This window comes from Pieris brassicae (genome assembly GCF_905147105.1).
Source record: "Pieris brassicae chromosome W unlocalized genomic scaffold, ilPieBrab1.1 SUPER_W_unloc_2, whole genome shotgun sequence".
Taxonomy (NCBI): Eukaryota; Metazoa; Arthropoda; class Insecta; order Lepidoptera; family Pieridae; genus Pieris; species Pieris brassicae.
Window position 1 is genome coordinate 168,520 of NW_025575867.1, and position 18,170 is coordinate 186,689.

The following is an 18,170-nucleotide window of genomic DNA, read 5'->3' on the forward strand; positions in this document are numbered from 1 at the left end:
CATGGGAGTTACACTCCGAGAGCATACATAGCCAGACGTAGGCACTCTCTTCTACATACAGTTATTCGTTTCATAACGATTAACTAAATCATGGGAGTTACACTCCGAGAGCATAGCCAGACGCAGGCACTCTCTTCAACATACAGTTATTCGTTTCATAACGATTAACTAAATCATGGGAGTTACACTCCGAGAGCATAGCCAGACGCAGGCACTCTCTTCAACATACAGTTATTCGTTTCATAACGATTAACTAAATCATGGGAGTTACACTCCGAGAGCATAGCTAGACGCAGGCACTCTCTTCAACATACAGTTATTCGTTTCATAACGATTAACTAAATCATGGGAGTTACACTCCGAGAGCATAGCCAGACGCAGGCACTCTCTTCTACATACAGTTATTCGTTTCATAACGATTAACTAAATCATGGGAGTTACACTCCGAGAGCATAGCCAGACGCAGGCACTCTCTTCAACATACAGTTATTCGTTTCATAACGATTAACTAAATCATGGGAGTTACACTCCGAGAGCATAGCCAGACGCAGGCACTCTCTTCTACATACAGTTATTCGTTTCATAACGATTAACTAAATCATGGGAGTTACACTCCGAGAGCATAGCCAGACGCAGGCACTCTCTTCAACATACAGTTATTCGTTTCATAACGATTAACTAAATCATGGGAGTTACACTCCGAGAGCATAGCCAGACGCAGGCACTCTCTTCAACATACAGTTATTCGTTTCATAACGATTAACTAAATCATGGGAGTTACACTCCGAGAGCATACATAGCCAGACGTAGGCACTCTCTTCTACATACAGTTATTCGTTTCATAACGATTAACTAAATCATGGGAGTTACACTCCGAGAGCATAGCCAGACGCAGGCACTCTCTTCAACATACAGTTATTCGTTTCATAACGATTAACTAAATCATGGGAGTTACACTCCGAGAGCATAGCCAGACGCAGGCACTCTCTTCAACATACAGTTATTCGTTTCATAACGATTAACTAAATCATGGGAGTTACACTCCGAGAGCATAGCCAGACGCAGGCACTCTCTTCAACATACAGTTATTCGTTTCATAACGATTAACTAAATCATGGGAGTTACACTCCGAGAGCATAGCCAGACGCAGGCACTCTCTTCAACATACAGTTATTCGTTTCATAACGATTAACTAAATCATGGGAGTTGCACTCCGAGAGCATAGCCAGACGCAGGCACTCTCTTCAACATACAGTTATTCGTTTCATAACGATTAACTAAATCATGGGAGTTACACTCCGAGAGCATAGCCAGACGCAGGCACTCTCTTCAACATACAGTTATTCGTTTCATAACGATTAACTAAATCATGGGAGTTACACTCCGAGAGCATAGCCAGACGCAGGCACTCTCTTCAACATACAGTTATTCGTTTCATAACGATTAACTAAATCATGGGAGTTACACTCCGAGAGCATACATAGCCAGACGTAGGCACTCTCTTCTACATACAGTTATTCGTTTCATAACGATTAACTAAATCATGGGAGTTACACTCCGAGAGCATACATAGCCAGACGTAGGCACTCTCTTCTACATACAGTTATTCGTTTCATAACGATTAACTAAATCATGGGAGTTACACTCCGAGAGCATAGCCAGACGCAGGCACTCTCTTCAACATACAGTTATTCGTTACATAACGATTAACTAAATCATGGGAGTTACACTCCGAGAGCATACATAGCCAGACGTAGGCACTCTCTTCTACATACAGTTATTCGTTTCATAACGATTAACTAAATCATGGGAGTTACACTCCGAGAGCATAGCCAGACGCAGGCACTCTCTTCAACATACAGTTATTCGTTTCATAACGATTAACTAAATCATGGGAGTTACACTCCGAGAGCATACATAGCCAGACGTAGGCACTCTCTTCTACATACAGTTATTCGTTTCATAACGATTAACTAAATCATGGGAGTTACACTCCGAGAGCATAGCCAAACGCAGGCACTCTCTTCAACATACAGTTATTCGTTTCATAACGATTAACTAAATCATGGGAGTTACACCCCGAGAGCATACATAGCCAGACGTAGGCACTCTCTTCTACATACAGTTATTCGATTCATAACGATTAACTAAATCATGGGAGTTACACTCCGAGAGCATAGCCAGACGCAGGCACTCTCTTCAACATACAGTTATTCGTTTCATAACGATTAACTAAATCATGGGAGTTACACTCCGAGAGCATAGCCAGACGCAGGCACTCTCTTCAACATACAGTTATTCGTTTCGTAACGATTAACTAAATCATGGGAGTTACACTCCGAGAGCATAGCCAGACGCAGGCACTCTCTTCTACATACAGTTATTCGTTTCATAACGATTAACTAAATCATGGGAGTTACACTCCGAGAGCATAGCCAGACGCAGGCACTCTCTTCAACATACAGTTATTCGTTTCATAACGATTAACTAAATCATGGGAGTTACACTCCGAGAGCATACATAGCCAGACGTAGGCACTCTCTTCTACATACAGTTATTCGTTTCATAACGATTAACTAAATCATGGGAGTTACACTCCGAGAGCATAGCCAGACGCAGGCACTCTCTTCAACATACAGTTATTCGTTTCATAACGATTAACTAAATCATGGGAGTTACACTCCGAGAGCATAGCCAGACGCAGGCACTCTCTTCAACATACAGTTATTCGTTTCATAACGATTAACTAAATCATGGGAGTTACACTCCGAGAGCATAGCCAGACGCAGGCACTCTCTTCAACATACAGTTATTCGTTTCATAACGATTAACTAAATCATGGGAGTTACACTCCGAGAGCATAGCCAGACGCAGGCACTCTCTTCAACATACAGTTATTCGTTTCATAACGATTAACTAAATCATGGGAGTTACACTCCGAGAGCATAGCCAGACGCAGGCACTCTCTTCAACATACAGTTATTCGTTTCATAACGATTAACTAAATCATGGGAGTTACACTCCGAGAGCATAGCCAGACGCAGGCACTCTCTTCTACATACAGTTATTCGTTTCATAACGATTAACTAAATCATGGGAGTTACACTCCGAGAGCATAGCCAGACGCAGGCACTCTCTTCAACATACAGTTATTCGTTTCATAACGATTAACTAAATCATGGGAGTTAAACCCCGAGAGCATACATAGCCAGACGTAGGCACTCTCTTCTACATACAGTTATTCGTTTCATAACGATTAACTAAATCATGGGAGTTACACTCCGAGAGCATAGCCAGACGCAGGCACTCTCTTCAACATACAGTTATTCGTTTCATAACGATTAACTAAATCGTGGGAGTTACACTCCGAGAGCATACATAGCCAGACGTAGGCAATTTCTTCTACATACAGTTATTCGTTTCATAACGATTAACTAAATCATGGGAGTTACACTCCGAGAGCATAGCCAGACGCAGGCACTCTCTTCAACGTACAGTTATTCGTTTCATAACGATTAACTAAATCATGGGAGTTACACTCCGAGAGCATACATAGCCAGACGTAGGCACTCTCTTCTACATACAGTTATTCGTTTCATAACGATTAACTAAATCATGGGAGTTACACTCCGAGAGCATAGCCAGACGCAGGCACTCTCTTCTACATACAGTTATTCGTTTCATAACGATTAACTAAATCATGGGAGTTACACTCCGAGAGCATAGCCAGACGCAGGCACTCTCTTCAACATACAGTTATTCGTTTCATAACGATTAACTAAATCATGGGAGTTACACTCCGAGAGCATAGCCAGACGCAGGCACTCTCTTCAACATACAGTTATTCGTTTCATAACGATTAACTAAATCATGGGAGTTACACTCCGAGAGCATAGCCAGACGCAGGCACTCTCTTCAACATACAGTTATTCGTTTCATAACGATTAACTAAATCATGGGAGTTACACTCCGAGAGCATAGCCAGACGCAGGCACTCTCTTCTACATACAGTTATTCGTTTCATAACGATTAACTAAATCATGGGAGTTACACTCCGAGAGCATAGCCAGACGCAGGCACTCTCTTCAACATACAGTTATTCGTTTCATAACGATTAACTAAATCATGGGAGTTACACTCCGAGAGCATAGCCAGACGCAGGCACTCTCTTCAACATACAGTTATTCGTTTCATAACGATTAACTAAATCATGGGAGTTACACTCCGAGAGCATATATAGCCAGACGTAGGCACTCTCTTCTACATACAGTTATTCGTTTCATAACGATTAACTAAATCATGGGAGTTACACTCCGAGAGCATAGCCAGACGCAGGCACTCTCTTCAACATACAGTTATTCGTTTCATAACGATTAACTAAATCATGGGAGTTACACTCCGAGAGCATAGCCAGACGCAGGCACTCTCTTCTACATACAGTTATTCGTTTCATAACGATTAACTAAATCATGGGAGTTACACTCCGAGAGCATAGCCAGACGCAGGCACTCTCTTCTACATACAGTTATTCGTTTCATAACGATTAACTAAATCATGGGAGTTACACTCCGAGAGCATAGCCAGACGCAGGCACTCTCTTCAACATACAGTTATTCGTTTCATAACGATTAACTAAATCATGGGAGTTACACTCCGAGAGCATAGCCAGACGCAGGCACTCTCTTCAACATACAGTTATTCGTTTCATAACGATTAACTAAATCATGGGAGTTACACTCCGAGAGCATAGCCAGACGCAGGCACTCTCTTCAACATACAGTTATTCGTTTCATAACGATTAACTAAATCATGGGAGTTACACTCCGAGAGCATAGCCAGACGCAGGCACTCTCTTCAACATACAGTTATTCGTTTCATAACGATTAACTAAATCATGGGAGTTACACTCCGAGAGCATAGCCAGACGCAGGCCCTCTCTTCAACATACAGTTATTCGTTTCATAACGATTAACTAAATCATGGGAGTTACACTCCGAGAGCATAGCCAGACGCAGGCACTCTCTTCTACATACAGTTATTCGTTTCATAACGATTAACTAAATCATGGGAGTTACACTCCGAGAGCATAGCCAGACGCAGGCACTCTCTTCAACATACAGTTATTCGTTTCATAACGATTAACTAAATCATGGGAGTTAAACCCCGAGAGCATACATAGCCAGACGTAGGCACTCTCTTCTACATACAGTTATTCGTTTCATAACGATTAACTAAATCATGGGAGTTACACTCCGAGAGCATAGCCAGACGCAGGCACTCTCTTCAACATACAGTTATTCGTTTCATAACGATTAACTAAATCATGGGAGTTACACTCCGAGAGCATACATAGCCAGACGTAGGCAATTTCTTCTACATACAGTTATTCGTTTCATAACGATTAACTAAATCATGGGAGTTACACTCCGAGAGCATAGCCAGACGCAGGCACTCTCTTCAACGTACAGTTATTCGTTTCATAACGATTAACTAAATCATGGGAGTTACACTCCGAGAGCATACATAGCCAGACGTAGGCACTCTCTTCTACATACAGTTATTCGTTTCATAACGATTAACTAAATCATGGGAGTTACACTCCGAGAGCATAGCCAGACGCAGGCACTCTCTTCTACATACAGTTATTCGTTTCATAACGATTAACTAAATCATGGTAGTTACACTCCGAGAGCATAGCTAGACGCAGGCACTCTCTTCAACATACAGTTATTCGTTTCATAACGATTAACTAAATCATGGGAGTTACACTCCGAGAGCATAGCCAGACGCAGGCACTCTCTTCAACATACAGTTATTCGTTTCATAACGATTAACTAAATCATGGGAGTTACACTCCGAGAGCATAGCCAGACGCAGGCACTCTCTTCAACATACAGTTATTCGTTTCATAACGATTAACTAAATCATGGGAGTTACACTCCGAGAGCATAGCCAGACGCAGGCACTCTCTTCTACATACAGTTATTCGTTTCATAACGATTAACTAAATCATGGGAGTTACACTCCGAGAGCATAGCCAGACGCAGGCACTCTCTTCAACATACAGTTATTCGTTTCATAACGATTAACTAAATCATGGGAGTTACACTCCGAGAGCATAGCCAGACGCAGGCACTCTCTTCAACATACAGTTATTCGTTTCATAACGATTAACTAAATCATCGGAGTTACACTCCGAGAGCATACATAGCCAGACGTAGGCACTCTCTTCTACATACAGTTATTCGTTTCATAACGATTAACTAAATCATGGGAGTTACACTCCGAGAGCATAGCCAGACGCAGGCACTCTCTTCAACATACAGTTATTCGTTTCATAACAATTAACTAAATCATGGGATTTACACTCCGAGAGCATACATAGCCAGACGTAGGCACTCTCTTCTACATACAGTTATTCGTTTCATAACGATTAACTAAATCATGGGAGTTACACTCCGAGAGCATAGCCAGACGCAGGCACTCTCTTCAACATACAGTTATTCGTTACATAACGATTAACTAAATCATGGGAGTTACACTCCGAGAGCATACATAGCCAGACGTAGGCACTCTCTTCTACATACAGTTATTCGTTTCATAACGATTAACTAAATCATGGGAGTTACACTCCGAGAGCATAGCCAGACGCAGGCACTCTCTTCAACATACAGTTATTCGTTTCATAACGATTAACTAAATCATGGGAGTTACACTCCGAGAGCATACATAGCCAGACGTAGGCACTCTCTTCTACATACAGTTATTCGTTTCATAACGATTAACTAAATCATGGGAGTTACACTCCGAGAGCATAGCCAAACGCAGGCACTCTCTTCACCATACAGTTATTCGTTTCATAACGATTAACTAAATCATGGGAGTTACACCCCGAGAGCATACATAGCCAGACGTAGGCACTCTCTTCTACATACAGTTATTCGATTCATAACGATTAACTAAATCATGGGAGTTACACTCCGAGAGCATAGCCAGACGCAGGCACTCTCTTCAACATACAGTTATTCGTTTCATAACGATTAACTAAATCATGGGAGTTACACTCCGAGAGCATAGCCAGACGCAGGCACTCTCTTCAACATACAGTTATTCGTTTCGTAACGATTAACTAAATCATGGGAGTTACACTCCGAGAGCATAGCCAGACGCAGGCACTCTCTTCTACATACAGTTATTCGTTTCATAACGATTAACTAAATCATGGGAGTTACACTCCGAGAGCATAGCCAGACGCAGGCACTCTCTTCAACATACAGTTATTCGTTTCATAACGATTAACTAAATCATGGGAGTTACACTCCGAGAGCATACATAGCCAGACGTAGGCACTCTCTTCTACATACAGTTATTCGTTTCATAACGATTAACTAAATCATGGGAGTTACACTCCGAGAGCATAGCCAGACGCAGGCACTCTCTTCAACATACAGTTATTCGTTTCATAACGATTAACTAAATCATGGGAGTTACACTCCGAGAGCATAGCCAGACGCAGGCACTCTCTTCAACATACAGTTATTCGTTTCATAACGATTAACTAAATCATGGGAGTTACACTCCGAGAGCATAGCCAGACGCAGGCACTCTCTTCAACATACAGTTATTCGTTTCATAACGATTAACTAAATCATGGGAGTTACACTCCGAGAGCATAGCCAGACGCAGGCACTCTCTTCAACATACAGTTATTCGTTTCATAACGATTAACTAAATCATGGGAGTTACACTCCGAGAGCATAGCCAGACGCAGGCACTCTCTTCAACATACAGTTATTCGTTTCATAACGATTAACTAAATCATGGGAGTTACACTCCGAGAGCATAGCCAGACGCAGGCACTCTCTTCTACATACAGTTATTCGTTTCATAACGATTAACTAAATCATGGGAGTTACACTCCGAGAGCATAGCCAGACGCAGGCACTCTCTTCAACATACAGTTATTCGTTTCATAACGATTAACTAAATCATGGGAGTTAAACCCCGAGAGCATACATAGCCAGACGTAGGCACTCTCTTCTACATACAGTTATTCGTTTCATAACGATTAACTAAATCATGGGAGTTACACTCCGAGAGCATAGCCAGACGCAGGCACTCTCTTCAACATACAGTTATTCGTTTCATAACGATTAACTAAATCATGGGAGTTACACTCCGAGAGCATACATAGCCAGACGTAGGCAATTTCTTCTACATACAGTTATTCGTTTCATAACGATTAACTAAATCATGGGAGTTACACTCCGAGAGCATAGCCAGACGCAGGCACTCTCTTCAACGTACAGTTATTCGTTTCATAACGATTAACTAAATCATGGGAGTTACACTCCGAGAGCATACATAGCCAGACGTAGGCACTCTCTTCTACATACAGTTATTCGTTTCATAACGATTAACTAAATCATGGGAGTTACACTCCGAGAGCATAGCCAGACGCAGGCACTCTCTTCTACATACAGTTATTCGTTTCATAACGATTAACTAAATCATGGGAGTTACACTCCGAGAGCATAGCCAGACGCAGGCACTCTCTTCAACATACAGTTATTCGTTTCATAACGATTAACTAAATCATGGGAGTTACACTCCGAGAGCATACATAGCCAGACGTAGGCACTCTCTTCTACATACAGTTATTCGTTTCATAACGATTAACTAAATCATGGGAGTTACACTCCGAGAGCATAGCCAGACGCAGGCACTCTCTTCTACATACAGTTATTCGTTTCATAACGATTAACTAAATCATGGGAGTTACACTCCGAGAGCATAGCCAGACGCAGGCACTCTCTTCAACATACAGTTATTCGTTTCATAACGATTAACTAAATCATGGGAGTTACACTCCGAGAGCATACATAGCCAGACGTAGGCACTCTCTTCTACATACAGTTATTCGTTTCATAACGATTAACTAAATCATGGGAGTTACACTCCGAGAGCATAGCCAGACGCAGGCACTCTCTTCAACATACAGTTATTCGTTTCATAACGATTAACTAAATCATGGGAGTTACACTCCGAGAGCATAGCCAGACGCAGGCACTCTCTTCAACATACAGTTATTCGTTTCATAACGATTAACTAAATCATGGGAGTTACACTCCGAGAGCATAGCCAGACGCAGGCACTCTCTTCAACATACAGTTATTCGTTTCATAACGATTAACTAAATCATGGGAGTTACACTCCGAGAGCATAGCCAGACGCAGGCACTCTCTTCAACATACAGTTATTCGTTTCATAACGATTAACTAAATCATGGGAGTTACACTCCGAGAGCATAGCCAGACGCAGGCACTCTCTTCAACATACAGTTATTCGTTTCATAACGATTAACTAAATCATGGGAGTTACACTCCGAGAGCATAGCCAGACGCAGGCACTCTCTTCTACATACAGTTATTCGTTTCATAACGATTAACTAAATCATGGGAGTTACACTCCGAGAGCATAGCCAGACGCAGGCACTCTCTTCAACATACAGTTATTCGTTTCATAACGATTAACTAAATCATGGGAGTTAAACCCCGAGAGCATACATAGCCAGACGTAGGCACTCTCTTCTACATACAGTTATTCGTTTCATAACGATTAACTAAATCATGGGAGTTACACTCCGAGAGCATAGCCACACGCAGGCACTCTCTTCAACATACAGTTATTCGTTTCATAACGATTAACTAAATCATGGGAGTTACACTCCGAGAGCATACATAGCCAGACGTAGGCAATTTCTTCTACATACAGTTATTCGTTTCATAACGATTAACTAAATCATGGGAGTTACACTCCGAGAGCATAGCCAGACGCAGGCACTCTCTTCAACGTACAGTTATTCGTTTCATAACGATTAACTAAATCATGGGAGTTACACTCCGAGAGCATACATAGCCAGACGTAGGCACTCTCTTCTACATACAGTTATTCGTTTCATAACGATTAACTAAATCATGGGAGTTACACTCCGAGAGCATAGCCAGACGCAGGCACTCTCTTCTACATACAGTTATTCGTTTCATAACGATTAACTAAATCATGGGAGATACACTCCGAGAGCATAGCCAGACGCAGGCACTCTCTTCAACATACAGTTATTCGTTTCATAACGATTAACTAAATCATGGGAGTTACACTCCGAGAGCATACATAGCCAGACGTAGGCACTCTCTTCTACATACAGTTATTCGTTTCATAACGATTAACTAAATCATGGGAGTTACACTCCGAGAGCATAGCCAGACGCAGGAACTCTCTTCAACATACAGTTATTCGTTTCATAACGATTAACTAAATCATGGGAGTTACACTCCGAGAGCATAGCCAGACGCAGGCACTCTCTTCAACATACAGTTATTCGTTTCATAACGATTAACTAAATCATGGGAGTTACACTCCGAGAGCATACATAGCCAGACGTAGGCACTCTCTTCTACATACAGTTATTCGTTTCATAACGATTAACTAAATCATGGGAGTTACACTCCGAGAGCATACATAGCCAGACGTAGGCACTCTCTTCTACATACAGTTATTCGTTTCATAACGATTAACTAAATCATGGGAGTTACACTCCGAGAGCATACATAGCCAGACGTAGGCACTCTCTTCAACATACAGTTATTCGTTTCATAACGATTAACTAAATCATGGTAGTTACACTCCGAGAGCATAGCCAGACGCAGGCACTCTCTTCAACATACAGTTATTCGTTTCATAACGATTAACTAAATCATGGGAGTTACACTCCGAGAGCATACATAGCCAGACGTAGGCACTCTCTTCTACATACAGTTATTCGTTTCATAACGATTAACTAAATCATGGGAGTTACACTCCGAGAGCATACATAGCCAGACGTAGGCACTCTCTTCAACATACAGTTATTCGTTTCATAACGATTAACTAAATCATGGGAGTTACACTCCGAGAGCATACATAGCCAGACGTAGGCACTCTCTTCTACATACAGTTATTCGTTTCATAACGATTAACTAAATCATGGGAGTTACACTCCGAGAGCATAGCCAGACGCAGGAACTCTCTTCAACATACAGTTATTCGTTTCATAACGATTAACTAAATCATGGGAGTTACACTCCGAGAGCATAGCCAGACGCAGGCACTCTCTTCAACATACAGTTATTCGTTTCATAACGATTAACTAAATCATGGGAGTTACACTCCGAGAGCATACATAGCCAGACGTAGGCACTCTCTTCTACATACAGTTATTCGTTTCATAACGATTAACTAAATCATGGGAGTTACACTCCGAGAGCATAGCCAGACGCAGGCACTCTCTTCAACATACAGTTATTCGTTTCATAACGATTAACTAAATCATGGGAGTTACACTCCGAGAGCATACATAGCCAGACGTAGGCACTCTCTTCTACATACAGTTATTCGTTTCATAACGATTAACTAAATCATGGGAGTTACACTCCGAGAGCATACATAGCCAGACGTAGGCACTCTCTTCAACATACAGTTATTCGTTTCATAACGATTAACTAAATCATGGGAGTTACACTCCGAGAGCATACATAGCCAGACGTAGGCACTCTCTTCTACATACAGTTATTCGTTTCATAACGATTAACTAAATCATGGGAGTTACACTCCGAGAGCATAGCCAGACGCAGGAACTCTCTTCAACATACAGTTATTCGTTTCATAACGATTAACTAAATCATGGGAGTTACACTCCGAGAGCATAGCCAGACGCAGGCACTCTCTTCAACATACAGTTATTCGTTTCATAACGATTAACTAAATCATGGGAGTTACACTCCGAGAGCATACATAGCCAGACGTAGGCACTCTCTTCTACATACAGTTATTCGTTTCATAACGATTAACTAAATCATGGGAGTTACACTCCGAGAGCATAGCCAGACGCAGGCACTCTCTTCAACATACAGTTATTCGTTTCATAACGATTAACTAAATCATGGGAGTTACACTCCGAGAGCATAGCCAGACGCAGGCACTCTCTTCAACATACAGTTATTCGTTTCATAACGATTAACTTAATCATGGGAGTTACACTCCGAGAGCATACATAGCCAGACGTAGGCACTCTCTTCTACATACAGTTATTCGTTTCATAACGATTAACTAAATCATGGGAGTTACACTCCGAGAGCATAGCCAGACGCAGGCACTCTCTTCAACATACAGTTATTCGTTTCATAACGATTAACTAAATCATGGGAGTTACACTCCGAGAGCATAGCCAGACGCAGGCACTCTCTTCAACATACAGTTATTCGTTTCATAACGATTAACTAAATCATGGGAGTTACACTCCGAGAGCATAGCCAGACGCAGGCACTCTCTTCAACATACAGTTATTCGTTTCATAACGATTAACTAAATCATGGGAGTTACACTCCGAGAGCATAGCCAGACGCAGGCACTCTCTTCTACATACAGTTATTCGTTTCATAACGATTAACTAAATCATGGGAGTTACACTCCGAGAGCATAGCCAGACGCAGGCACTCTCTTCAACATACAGTTATTCGTTTCATAACGATTAACTAAATCATGGGAGTTACACTCCGAGAGCATAGCCAGACGCAGGCACTCTCTTCAACATACAGTTATTCGTTTCATAACGATTAACTAAATCATGGGAGTTACACTCCGAGAGCATAGCCAGACGCAGGCACTCTCTTCTACATACAGTTATTCGTTTCATAACGATTAACTAAATCATGGGAGTTACACTCAGAGAGCATAGCCAGACGCAGGCACTCTCTTCAACATACAGTTATTCGTTTCATAACGATTAACTAAATCATGGGAGTTACACTCCGAGAGCATACATAGCCAGACGTAGGCACTCTCTTCTACATACACTTATTCGTTTCATAACGATTAACTAAATCATGGGAGTTACACTCCGAGAGCATAGCCAGACGCAGGCACTCTCTTCAACATACAGTTATTCGTTTCATAACGATTAACTAAATCATGGGAGTTACACTCCGAGAGCATAGCCAGACGCAGGCACTCTCTTCAACATACAGTTATTCGTTTCATAACGATTAACTAAATCATGGGAGTTACACTCCGAGAGCATAGCCAGACGCAGGCACTCTCTTCAACATACAGTTATTCGTTTCATAACGATTAACTAAATCATGGGAGTTACACTCCGAGAGCATAGCCAGACGCAGGCACTCTCTTCAACATACAGTTATTCGTTTCATAACGATTAACTTAATCATGGGAGTTACACTCCGAGAGCATACATAGCCAGACGCAGGCACTCTCTTCAACATACAGTTATTCGTTTCATAACGATTAACTAAATCATGGGAGTTACACTCAGAGAGCATACATAGCCAGACGTAGGCACTCTCTTCTACATACAGTTATTCGTTTCATAACGATTAACTAAATCATGGGAGTTACACTCCGAGAGCATAGCCAGACGCAGGCACTCTCTTCAACATACAGTTATTCGTTTCATAACGATTAACTAAATCATGGGAGTTACACTCCGAGAGCATAGCCAGACGCAGGCACTCTCTTCAACATACAGTTATTCGTTTCATAACGATTAACTAAATCATGGGAGTTACAGTCCGAGAGCATACATAGCCAGACGTAGGCACTCTCTTCTACATACAGTTATTCGTTTCATAACGATTAACTAAATCATGGGAGTTACACTCCGAGAGCATAGCCAGACGCAGGAACTCTCTTCAAAATACAGTTATTCGTTTCATAACGATTAACTAAATCATGGGAGTTACACTCCGAGAGCATAGCCAGACGCAGGCACTCTCTTCAACATACAGTTATTCGTTTCATAACGATTAACTAAATCATGGGAGTTACACTCCGAGAGCATACATAGCCAGACGTAGGCACTCTCTTCTACATACAGTTAATCGTTTCATAACGATTAACTAAATCATGGGAGTTACACTCCGAGAGCATAGCCAGACGCAGGCACTCTCTTCAACATACAGTTATTCGTTTCATAACGATTAACTAAATCATGGGAGTTACACTCCGAGAGCATAGCCAGACGCAGGCACTCTCTTCAACATACAGTTATTCGTTTCATAACGATTAACTTAATCATGGGAGTTACACTCCGAGAGCATACATAGCCAGACGTAGGCACTCTCTTCTACATACAGTTATTCGTTTCATAACGATTAACTAAATCATGGGAGTTACACTCCGAGAGCATAGCCAGACGCAGGCACTCTCTTCAACATACAGTTATTCGTTTCATAACGATTAACTAAATCATGGGAGTTACACTCCGAGAGCATAGCCAGACGCAGGCACTCTCTTCAACATACAGTTATTCGTTTCATAACGATTAACTAAATCATGGGAGTTACACTCCGAGAGCATAGCCAGACGCAGGAACTCTCTTCAACATACAGTTATTCGTTTCATAACGATTAACTAAATCATGGGAGTTACACTCCGAGAGCATAGCCAGACGCAGGCACTCTCTTCAACATACAGTTATTCGTTTCATAACGATTAACTAAATCATGGGAGTTACACTCCGAGAGCATACATAGCCAGACGTAGGCACTCTCTTCTACATACAGTTATTCGTTTCATAACGATTAACTAAATCATGGGAGTTACACTCCGAGAGCATAGCCAGACGCAGGCACTCTCTTCAACATACAGTTATTCGTTTCATAACGATTAACTAAATCATGGGAGTTACACTCCGAGAGCATACATAGCCAGACGTAGGCACTCTCTTCTACATACAGTTATTCGTTTCATAACGATTAACTAAATCATGGGAGTTACACTCCGAGAGCATAGCCAGACGCAGGCACTCTCTTCAACATACAGTTATTCGTTTCATAACGATTAACTAAATCATGGGAGTTACACTCCGAGAGCATAGCCAGACGCAGGCACTCTCTTCAACATACAGTTATTCGTTTCATAACGATTAACTTAATCATGGGAGTTACACTCCGAGAGCATACATAGCCAGACGTAGGCACTCTCTTCTACATACAGTTATTCGTTTCATAACGATTAACTAAATCATGGGAGTTACACTCCGAGAGCATAGCCAGACGCAGGCACTCTCTTCAACATACAGTTATTCGTTTCATAACGATTAACTAAATCATGGGAGTTACACTCCGAGAGCATAGCCAGACGCAGGCACTCTCTTCAACATACAGTTATTCGTTTCATAACGATTAACTAAATCATGGGAGTTACACTCCGAGAGCATAGCTAGACGCAGGCACTCTCTTCAACATACAGTTATTCGTTTCATAACGATTAACTAAATCATGGGAGTTACACTCCGAGAGCATAGCCAGACGCAGGCACTCTCTTCTACATACAGTTATTCGTTTCATAACGATTAACTAAATCATGGGAGTTACACTCCGAGATCATAGCCAGACGCAGGCACTCTCTTCAACATACAGTTATTCGTTTCATAACGATTAACTAAATCATGGGAGTTACACTCCGAGAGCATAGCCAGACGCAGGCACTCTCTTCAACATACAGTTATTCGTTTCATAACGATTAACTAAATCATGGGAGTTACACTCCGAGAGCATACATAGCCAGACGTAGGCACTCTCTTCTACATACAGTTATTCGTTTCATAACGATTAACTAAATCATGGGAGTTACACTCCGAGAGCATAGCCAGACGCAGGCACTCTCTTCAACATACAGTTATTCGTTTCATAACGATTAACTAAATCATGGGAGTTACACTCCGAGAGCATAGCCAGACGCAGGCACTCTCTTCTACATACAGTTATTCGTTTCATAACGATTAACTAAATCATGGGAGTTACACTCCGAGAGCATAGCCAGACGCAGGCACTCTCTTCAACATACAGTTATTCGTTTCATAACGATTAACTAAATCATGGGAGTTACACTCCGAGAGCATAGCCAGACGCAGGCACTCTCTTCAACATACAGTTATTCGTTTCATAACGATTAACTAAATCATGGGAGTTACACTCCGAGAGCATACATAGCCAGACGTAGGCACTCTCTTCTACATACAGTTATTCGTTTCATAACGATTAACTAAATCATGGGAGTTACACTCCGAGAGCATAGCCAGACGCAGGCACTCTCTTCAACATACAGTTATTCGTTTCATAACGATTAACTAAATCATGGGAGTTACACTCCGAGAGCATAGCCAGACGCAGGCACTCTCTTCAACATACAGTTATTCGTTTCATAACGATTAACTAAATCATGGGAGTTACACTCCGAGAGCATACATAGCCAGACGTAGGCACTCTCTTCTACATACAGTTATTCGTTTCATAACGATTAACTAAATCATGGGAGTTACACTCCGAGAGCATAGCCAGACGCAGGCACTCTCTTCAACATACAGTTATTCGTTTCATAACGATTAACTAAATCATGGGAGTTACACTCCGAGAGCATACATAGCCAGACGTAGGCACTCTCTTCTACATACAGTTATTCGTTTCATAACGATTAACTAAATCATGGGAGTTACACTCCGAGAGCATACATAGCCAGACGCAGGCACTCTCTTCTACATACAGTTATTCGTTTCATAACGATTAACTAAATCATGGGAGTTACACTCCGAGAGCATAGCCAGACGCAGGCACTCTCTTCAACATACAGTTATTCGTTTCATAACGATTAACTAAATCATGGGAGTTACACTCCGAGAGCATAGCCAGACGCAGGCACTCTCTTCAACATACAGTTATTCGTTTCATAACGATTAACTAAATCATGGGAGTTACACTCCGAGAGCATAACCAGACGCAGGCACTCTCTTCAACATACAGTTATTCGTTTCATAACGATTAACTAAATCATGGGAGTTACACTCCGAGAGCATAGCCAGACGCAGGCACTCTCTTCTACATACAGTTATTCGTTTCATAACGATTAACTAAATCATGGGAGTTACACTCCGAGAGCATAGCCAGACGCAGGCACTCTCTTCTACATACAGTTATTCGTTTCATAACGATTAACTAAATCATGGGAGTTACACTCCGAGAGCATAGCCAGACGCAGGCACTCTCTTCAACATACAGTTATTCGTTTCATAACGATTAACTAAATCATGGGAGTTACACTCCGAGAGCATAGCCAGACGCAGGCACTCTCTTCAACATACAGTTATTCGTTTCATAACGATTAACTAAATCATGGGAGTTACACTCCGAGAGCATAGCCAGACGCAGGCACTCTCTTCAACATACAGTTATTCGTTTCATAACGATTAACTAAATCATGGGAGTTACACTCCGAGAGCATAGCCAGACGCAGGCACTCTCTTCAACATACAGTTATTCGTTTCATAACGATTAACTAAATCATGGGAGTTACACTCCGAGAGCATACATAGCCAGACGTAGGCACTCTCTTCTACATACAGTTATTCGTTTCATAACGATTAACTAAATCATGGGAGTTACACTCCGAGAGCATACATAGCCAGACGTAGGCACTCTCTTCTACATACAGTTATTCGTTTCATAACGATTAACTAAATCATGGGAGTTACACTCCGAGAGCATACATAGCCAGACGTAGGCACTCTCTTCAACATACAGTTATTCGTTTCATAACGATTAACTAAATCATGGGAGTTACACTCCGAGAGCATAGCCAGACGCAGGCACTCTCTTCAACATACAGTTATTCGTTTCATAACGATTAACTAAATCATGGGAGTTACACTCCGAGAGCATACATAGCCAGACGTAGGCACTCTCTTCTACATACAGTTATTCGTTTCATAACGATTAACTAAATCATGGGAGTTACACTCCGAGAGCATACATAGCCAGACGTAGGCACTCTCTTCTACATACAGTTATTCGTTTCATAACGATTAACGAAATCATGGGAGTTACACTCCGAGAGCATAGCCAGACGTAGGCACTCTCTTCAACATACAGTTATTCGTTTCATAACGATTAACTAAATCATGGGAGTTACACTCCGAGAGCATACATAGCCAGACGTAGGCACTCTCTTCTACATACAGTTATTCGTTTCATAACGATTAACTAAATCATGGGAGTTACACTCCGAGAGCATACATAGCCAGACGTAGGCACTCTCTTCAACATACAGTTATTCGTTTC